The sequence below is a fragment of the Talpa occidentalis genome, unplaced genomic scaffold (genome assembly GCF_014898055.3).
Source record: "Talpa occidentalis isolate TD23 unplaced genomic scaffold, MPIMG_talOcc4v2.1 talOcc4.4, whole genome shotgun sequence".
Classification (NCBI taxonomy): Eukaryota; Metazoa; Chordata; class Mammalia; order Eulipotyphla; family Talpidae; genus Talpa; species Talpa occidentalis.
The window spans coordinates 74460879-74470470 of NW_023604295.1; positions in this window are offsets into that span (position 1 = coordinate 74460879).

Genomic DNA, 9592 nt, shown 5'->3' on the forward strand with positions numbered 1-9592 from the left:
CTTATCACGTCCTCCAGAGAAGGGTTTCTTACCTTATCAGTATAGTTCCCCTTTCCAGAGTGAGGCATAGATAGGCCTGGACAGTAAAAGTTGTCTGTAAAGTTTACAGGCACCACCCCTTGCCAAGACCAGCAATGGAACTCTTGAGGGTCATGGACATACATTTAAACATCTTCAACTAGAAGAATTGGATAATTTACCTTTAAGCTCTGCAGTTTGAAGACTCACCATAACCGTGGACTTTTTTTGTAAAAGTTCATTAACTTCTGGGGACTCTTGATCAACCCTCAGTATAATATATTTGCTTTCTCTCATGGAAGTTAATTTTCATTATCTACCTAGAGTTATAGCTCTACTACATGATCTATATGAAGTGATAGAATAGTACATATTAAAGGGGCCTCCCTAGCGGCCTAGGGGTTAAGTCTCAGCACTATCACCACTGTGGCCAGAGTTCCATTCCTGGCCAGGGAGTTAACCCCATTATGGTGCAGCAGACCTCTCCTATCTCATCTGCTGCTCCCCTTAGCAGTGTATTTCAGTAAATCTGTATGTTCTGCTCCCCACTCTGTCTCTGGTGAATCCTCTTATTCCCTGCACCTATGGCTTATACTCGAGTTCTTCTATACATGCAACAACAACAAAAAAAATTTACTAATTGGCTGTGAAATGGCAAATCAATCTCTAAATTGCTGAACATCATCATAACAGTTATAATAGTGTTTATATGAGCATAATTATCATGCTTTATAAATACTTGTCAAGGAGCATATATTTTAGCCCAACTGAATATCAGTTTTCAACTCCAATTCAAAATAAAGGAACTTTTCCACCCAGAAAGATTAGAAAGTGAAATATATGCCTAATCACTGAATGTGAGAATACTAAAAATGAAATGGGACATAAAGATATCAGGATATATTTTGGAATTGCTTCATTAAAAACAAGTATTGAACACTTAAACTATGCGCATCTAACAGCTTCAGCACCACACAAAAAGAAGGTAATATAAGGTTGGATAACTTGTTCCTGTTATGAATTTAAGGAAAAGGGTACTTAGTCTATTATGATATTTATTAACCCTTGTTGATTTTGTTGTTTGACTTCCCTAGTAAACCATCAGTTTCAAGGTGGTAAAGATCACACATCATTATAACATGGCTTAACACTATTCATAGGGAATATATACTTTTATTAATAATAATAAATAATAGAATTCTAGGTATATGCCAAGAGCTTACTAAATAATTTTCACTTATATTTCCTTTTATTGCAATAGTCATGATAATGTTTTAGTAATTTGAGTTAAACACAGTAACATATAAAGGATTTAAGCATTAACACACATTTGTTGGCTGATTGAATATACTAATGCATTTCTCAGATTTTGTAACAGCTTTACTTAGTAGATCCATAGTAATTTAAATAAATTTCAGGTAATCATTTTGTTCCAATTCATAATGGAGATTCTATATCAAAGATGTATAATTAAGCCTATTGCCGTTACACAAGACAAACATGAATGACACACATTCAGTCAAATAAAATGCAACAAAAGAAATCCAGATCTAATTAAAGTTAATTTTATCTAATGCAGAGATAATCTCTGGGTATACCTTGCTAAGAATTATTCCTTTTTTTAGTGAGAAGAAACTCAAAGATTCCCCCCAAAACATCTCCCCTAAAGATTCCTCAGATGCCCCTAAATATAAACTGTAGATTACTAATATTTGCTTCAGTTAGCTCTATCATAAATTATACCTATTTGTCAATCTAAGTACTGGTATATTCAAAACGTATCCCCTGATTTTATGAAATCTCAAGAAACTGCTCCCAGGGCCACCTTGGTGGTGCAAGAGTTTAAAGCACAGTATTATGAAGCTATCCACAGTCACTGCAGCATGAGTTTGATCCCCCCTGTCAGGGAGGTAACCCACATGGCACAGCAGACCTCTCCTGACTCGCCCGCTCTTCCCTTCCTCAGTGTATTTCAGTCAATCTGCCTGTTCTGCTCTCCACTCTGTCTTTGGTGAAATCCTCTTACCCTCCACACCTCTGGCCTGCACCCCAGCTCTTGTACGCATAAATAAATATTTAAAAAGAAAAAGAAACTGCTTCCTGTGTCATCTTATTCTAAATGGATATTGGAATGGGAACTTTTCTTAATTATTTGAGTTTCTCAGCCTCAATGGGATCCAGGTGACTACCTCTCTGAAAGACTGTCATAGGTGTACTGTTTCCGGTCACCTATGTCATATATTACAAGACCGAGAGATCACATAAAACACCCTTACAACTAAAAGAAGCCATCAAATAGCTTCTCCTTATTCTAATCCCCAGGGAAACATATATCTGCTAACCTGTTGTGTTTCCTCTTCTCACATCAGAAACTCCTGGGAGACATGCCTTGCTCAGGCCTACCAATTATTTTGCTTTGGAATTAAATGTTAAAGTAAATCTAAGTATCCTCCAGGTAACTGTATTATGTGAAATCTGAGTGTCCATGTAAAACTTTCCACTTTCAGCTCTCAATCTAAGCTAAATTAAAACTCTCCTAATACAACAATGACCTCCGTCCAGTTGCTCCACCTGCCCAGCCTCTGCTTCTCTACTTTTGTCTTCTAAGACACTGAATACATGATGGAAGTATAGTATCCTCTCCATTTGCTGAGCAGAGGATGTTGCTCACGATGATGTTAAGCTAGGGAAGAGGAGGGAGACAGCCATCCATATTACTGGGACAGATTGACTTCTGAGATCAATAGAAATTATAATTAAGCTGTGGATATTTATCCCTTTTAAAGCCTTCCATTTCTCAAATATTTAAATGATGACTTTGCAATACGACTTCCACTTCATCAGCATCTCTGCGGAAATTGGAAATTACAGTATGTGATACAATTAAAATGTATATCCACAACCACTCAGAATAATCATGGCTAATTAGAAATTATGAATCATTAAAATGACATGGTTTTCTGTCAGTATGTGTGCACCGAACATTCATGTCTTCTAACTTCCCAATCCAATCTCTGTAAATCTAAGGAGATACATTTGTTTCAATTTCTATTAAGCCCCTCCATTAAGGAAATTGCCATTATAGCCAAAGTTTAAAGGTTATCTGGGCTAGCAAACTACTCAACACAGCTAATACATATAATTAGCTGTGTTGAGATTCCACATTAAACTTTTCCACTGCTAGTGAATTTTTGAAAACAAATCATTCAAGCAGGCTTATCAAGCTTGCTACAGTGTGCCTGGTGAAATTCAGAATATCGTCATCATAATAAAATCCTATTTTCTCTTTTTTCTTGTATCCATCATTAATTTTAAAGTTGACACTAAAGTCACCCAAACACTTTAGTTTGTTATATTTGAATCAATGCTTGGGATGTTCCAGGGGAAGTATATAAAAAAGAAAAGTAAGTAATTGAAATAAAATAATGAATTTATCTTTGAAAATTCATAAGCTGGGTCTCCATGGTGGCACAAGGGTTAAGACACAACCTATGAAGCAATCGCAGCCACTGCAGCATGAGTTTCAATTCCCGGCCAGCCAGGGAGCAACCCACATGGTGCAGCAGACCTCGCCTGACTCGCCTGCTGCTCCCCTCAGCAGTGTACTTGGGTCAATCTGCCTGTTCTGTTCCCCACTCTGTCTCTGGTGAATCCTCTCATCCCCCACACCTCTGGCCTGTACCACAGCTCTTGTGTGCATAAATAAATCTTTAAAAAAAATTCATAAGCTTTTTTTAAACAAAAAGTTCAGAATAAGCTAAAGGAAAAATATTGCTCCTGTGAAAATTGTTTCAATTCAAATAGGCTTGATAAAAAAATTTTCAGAGAATTTCAAATGTCTGATTTTGATACTCAGTTATCCATATATGAGAGAGATTAAGGTGAGGAGTTCCAAGAAAGATAGTCTCAAGTAGGTCTTCTCTCTTACCCTTAGCAGAATCTACATATTACATTGTCTCTGCCATGCCGGAGACTGTTATCAGCTCTGAATTTATAATTCAAAGAAAAGCTTCAGAGACATCTCTCCCTGATATGCTCTAAAGTCTGGAGATTATGACTCCAACTTGAGTAGGAAGAACTTGATAGAAAACAACAAAGTTTAAGGAAATCAGTGGGCAATAAGATGGGACCAAGTGTAGAGATGACATGGTTATTTGCACTCAGATGTAATGTTTCTATTATTATTGTATCTGTAGATACAGACAAAATCCACACTAGTGAGGCAGAATATTCATGAGGCAGAATATTCTCTAGCTGATGCTAGAGAATTGATGTTACCATCTTTGATGTGCTGATTACTAGGCTGTTGTCTCTCAACTTCAAATTCACTCTTCCAGCCTCTTCTTTGCTATCCTGAGGCTGGAACTGGACAGCAGGCTCTGCCAATAGGGGGACAGAAGAGGAGACTGGGAGGAAGGGCTTACTCCTCCTCATCATAAATGCTTTCCGTTCATTGTCAATTGAGCAAATATTCTTCACCTTAGACAGCATCTGGGACCTTTTTCCAGTTCATATTGTGATGTCTCAAGAATGAACCTCATCATGATCCCTCACAGACACCCACAGACACTCCTCAGAGATGTGGTTCCCAGCACTGCATGACCCCCATCTATTTTTCTAGGTTCTAATACTTCTAACTTCTTTTTTAAGGGATAGTCCCCCAAACTAGCTATTTCCTATAGTTACCACCTCAGTGATATATGTGTTGCTTTTGTCTTTTTAGTCCTCCAGAAATGGTTTAATTCTCTACCTTAACTTTCCTGTTAAAATAATTGTTATCACCTGTGCGTGTATGTCATTTTCTGAACAAGTCTTGACTCAGCAAACAAAACTCTTTAACAGTAACAAAACAAAACTCTTACAACTGATGTTGCTAGTTTGCTTGTGTAATCCATGGCTCCGCCTTGGTGCCCATTATAATGGACACAGTTGAAATTTGTCCATCATGCTTTCCTTCAAAGTGACCCCCACCTTTAGTGCTTTGATCCTGGTGGAGGTAGGGGTGCTGTTGAAGATGGTCTTCCATCCTCATAACTGTTGTGGACTCAGGGCACATGTTGACTCATCAGATTTCCATATTCTTACTACAGGATCGTTTGGGGAGTAGACATGAGATGATTCTAGGTAAATCACGGTTCACAGTCCCCCCTTGGAATTTTTCCATTAGAGTTGGTGATCATATCAGTGCAGAAGTTGTAAAAAGTGGTTTACTAGTTTACAACTATCGCTTGAGTGGATTTTTCCTCCACAGTGATGGAAATAAGACAAGCAAAATATGAGGGGGGACCTCTGCTCCCCTCAGCAGTGCATTTCAGTCAATCTGCCTGTTCTGTTCCCCCTTACGTCTCTGGTGAATCCTCTTACCCCCCAAAAAAATCTCTGGCCTGTACTCCAGTTCTTGTATGCATAAATAAATCTTTAAAAAAAAATTAAAAAATATGCGAGCGGAGGTGGGGGGATGAGAGAAGGAAGAGAGAATCTGAACCCCATCAGTCACTGGAGCCTCTTCAGACATTTCTCTCACTTGGACACAAAAATTGTCTAACTAATATGTATCAGCAAAAGTCATATGAAGGACTAAAGGAACATTTCTACTGAACTAAAAAAAAAAGTGCTTTTGCTGAAATGGCCAGGAAATATACACTTCAGGTTTATAGAGCTTGTAATGAAAATACTTTTGCTTTTATTATCTAAAAGACAAGCAAAATATATTACCAATGCTTAAGATGTTTAGTCTTTCTGTTAACAACTGAAAGATATCAGAAAGCACTCCTGTTATTCACTTACATGGTTATAGATGTATTATCACTCAGCATATGCAAAATTAATACTACTTCAAAATCCAATTTTTCTTACTAGCGTACCTCATAAATTCTTGGTTTTATATGCCTCTTATAAGCCATTACAAGCCATTAGAAAATCACATCTTTTCAGGGCAGTGTTGCAAGAGATAAGAAACAAATTAGAACAAGTAATCCAATTTTTAAAGCACCAAGCTTTAGATGTCTCCCAATTCTTGAATTGTCAACACACACTCTTAGCAAATAAACAATGATATGAAATTTGGTTTCAAACATATCCTGTAATTTGTTTTGTGAATAAAATTTCCTTTACACCCACAAAAAAAAGAAAAAAAAATTAAGATTTGTTCATAACCTTTAATCTTGAAGTATGTTGCTGATGTCATCCCCCCAAAAAAAGATAGATAGTAAAAAGATGTGTTTGAGAGGTTCAGTATAAAGGCTTATTTGTGTCTGATTGGTTTACATGAGGACTTGTGAAATAAGTTTCATCTTTAAAACAAAAATTTCGTAAAGACTGAAAGAGTTGAATGATCTATTTTTATTAAATGTTAATAAAATTTTCAAGAGAATTTTGTTTTTTAAAAAAAAAATAATTATATGTACCACATGCCTCTTCAACAATGATGGTCTGTTTCCTTTCTTTTGATCTAAGGTAGCAGTGACCGAATAGCAAAATCAGAATGACTTCAAATTGTGATTTTTTTCCTTGGGTACTGAATTATTTTCCTACTCTCATAAAGGAAACTGTTCCAGAGGCTTCTCCTTTGGAGTATGCAGTCTGACAGAAGATTTCAACATCATCTAAAAGGGAAACACTCTAAGAAGCTGGACCTCAACTGGAGTGCTTTTTGCACCACTGGATACACAGTATCCACAAAGTGATTTCTCATCTAGTTCTGACAACAGTCCACAGCATCCCATAGCTGTCCCTCAGAGATTTTTCAATTTATACACCAGGAGGAGTTGTTGCACCCACAGTTTTGTGTGACTTATGATATTCAAAAGTCCATTCCTATTCACTTTTGTTGCTGTTATCCCCAAGTTCATTTACACAAACCTTGCATTTTGACAGACAAAAGGGATAACATATTTTCTCATTCATGGGTGAGAAATGTAAGGATGAGATTTCCATTTCTGAATGAATTTTACTCCACCCACCAATATTTTGACATTCTCAAATGCTTTCCTCTTTGAGCATCCACTAAATGTTGGTCCTGCCATTATTTTTTAGAAAAATTTTAAGAAATATTTACATATGAGATTATATATTTGTGTACATCCATGAACCTGTGGCATAATCAGTAAGACTTGAAAAGTACAGTCCTATGCTAATATCCTCTATGTCTCTGCTGTCCAAGACTTCTTTATCCTTGTCTTCTACTAACCATAAGCAAAAATAAATGGACAGTATTGAGCTAGTGTGACTGAATCTTATATTTTTAGTTTCAGCCATAGTCATAAAAAATATGTGATCCTGGGCCTCCCCGGTGGCGCAGCAGTTGAGCGCTGGGTTGCGAAGCTGCCCGCAGCCTCTGCAGCGCCGATTCGATCCCTGGCCACTGGGCGAGGGTCCCACATGGCGCGCAGACTTCTCCTGCCACCCACTTCTCCCCTCAGCAGTGTACTTCGGTCCTTCTGCCTGTTCTGCTCCCCGCCCTCCCACGCCTCTGACTGTACCCAGTGCTTGTATAAATAAAAAAATAAATAAATAAATCTTTAAAAAAAATGTGATCCTAAGCCTTTGAATCACATAGAATGTTATAAGCCAATGTTATCTTAAAAAGAAATTAATATGCTGAAGTTAAAATGTGGGGAAAATAAGAGAAAAGGCACAAATAATTCTTCAATTTTTTAAAAGATTAATTTATGCATACAAGAACTGGGATACAGGCCAGTGGTGGAGGGAGGTGAGGATTCACCAGAAACAGAATGGGAAAGAGAGCAGACAGATCGACTGAAATATACTGCTAAGGAGAGCAGCGGATGAGTCAGGGGAGGTCTGCTGCACCATGTGGGTAGCTCCCTGGCCGGGGATCGAACTCATGCTGCAATGGCTAAGGACAGCTTCATAGTTTGCGTCTTAATCCCTTGCACCACCAGGGAGGCCCTAATTCTTCAAGTTTTATGAAAACTTATTTTCCATTTTCAAGTGCCTTTCTCATAAACATTTTACATAGTTTTGTTCATTAAATTATTTCTTCAGCATAGCAAAATTGCCTAATGCCCATACTTAAAAATCCACTAAAAAGATTAAATAAGTTTATGTTCTCTCTTTGCATAACAAAGCATCTACTTAACTGTAAACTTAATGCACACAATTCTGTTACATTATGCAGTTTACTCAGCAGCAATGATGCTTGATAAACATCTTTTGGTATCATCTCCTGACTAAAAATATTGTATTTATGTCAAATTTTATTAAAATAATGTATTTAATTTACATATTACTTCATTTTAAAATATAAAGAATGATAAAGGAGATATAAATACATTATAAATCAATTTAAATATATATCAATGAAATTAAATTCTATATTGATTTTGCTATTGAAATTAAAAATTGATCAAATTTACATGTGATGGAATAATTACATAAGTGGTAAGTTAAGTAAATGTAGTGATAGAACAAGCACTGCTAACAACTATATTAGGAGACAAATGATGCCTTTATTATAAAGCTTTGTTATTGTACTGCAAGTATCATGGCAAAAACATAAGTGTTTGTTGAATATTATCCTACCAGAAATATAAAACTATATACTTGAGTAAACTATGCACTTCACAACTAAAAGTATGTGCAGATAAATTATATAAAATACAAAAATCATTTCATAAATTATATTCACTGTTCACTCTGCAATTGAGTCATAGTGAGATTCAAATACATAACTTTTTAAAAATGCTATACTTTATAAGACTGTGTATATAACATAATATTTGATTTTACAATAAAATAGACATTTTATAGAATGGGAACAATTGATTTCTCATAATGATATTATTCTCATCAAAAAAAATCCTAAAATCTTGTACTTTCCTTTTTTATTCTATTATACAGTGATGGATTTATTTAAACTGTATTTGCACATCTTATTTTGCAAGAATTTCTATTATAGTACATTATATTGTCACATTTGATTACCACATTCGTGAACTGTATGAGTGAGCACTTTTCTTAGTATATTCCTCCAAATATAAATGAGGCATTTGGTTACCTATATTACTAATACGCATTAATTTTCCTTTATACCCTATGTAGCTGTCTGTCTTAGACTGGGGTAGCTGTTTCCTCTCATGAAAATTGAATTCAGCTGGGAATTATATTGGAAACTATAACCCATAAAGAAAAATCCATTTATATAGAATACATAATTCAGCAAGCACTTGGAAGTCACACAAAGCTTTGGGTGCATATAACCAGATGCCTTTGCTTTTTATTTATTCAAGGCTATAGAGATCAATAGCTTTGAGAGAAGGGAACTATTCATCTAATTAATGGGATCTTTTCTAACTCAAAATTACAATATATTTTGGGGTTTCAAATATTCTTTAAGTAAAATTGCACATATTTCATAAGGAAGAAATTTAGGATAATTGTATTTGCTTGCATGTGGATTATTTTGTTATCAAAGTTATAAAAAACAATCGACAGCATTTTAGTAGAAACTGCTCATATCTTTGGTTGCATTTTGTGTCTACTATGGGGAAAATAGAAGAAAATGACTCTAATAACTACAGAAACACTGACCTAACAGAAATATTTTAGAATC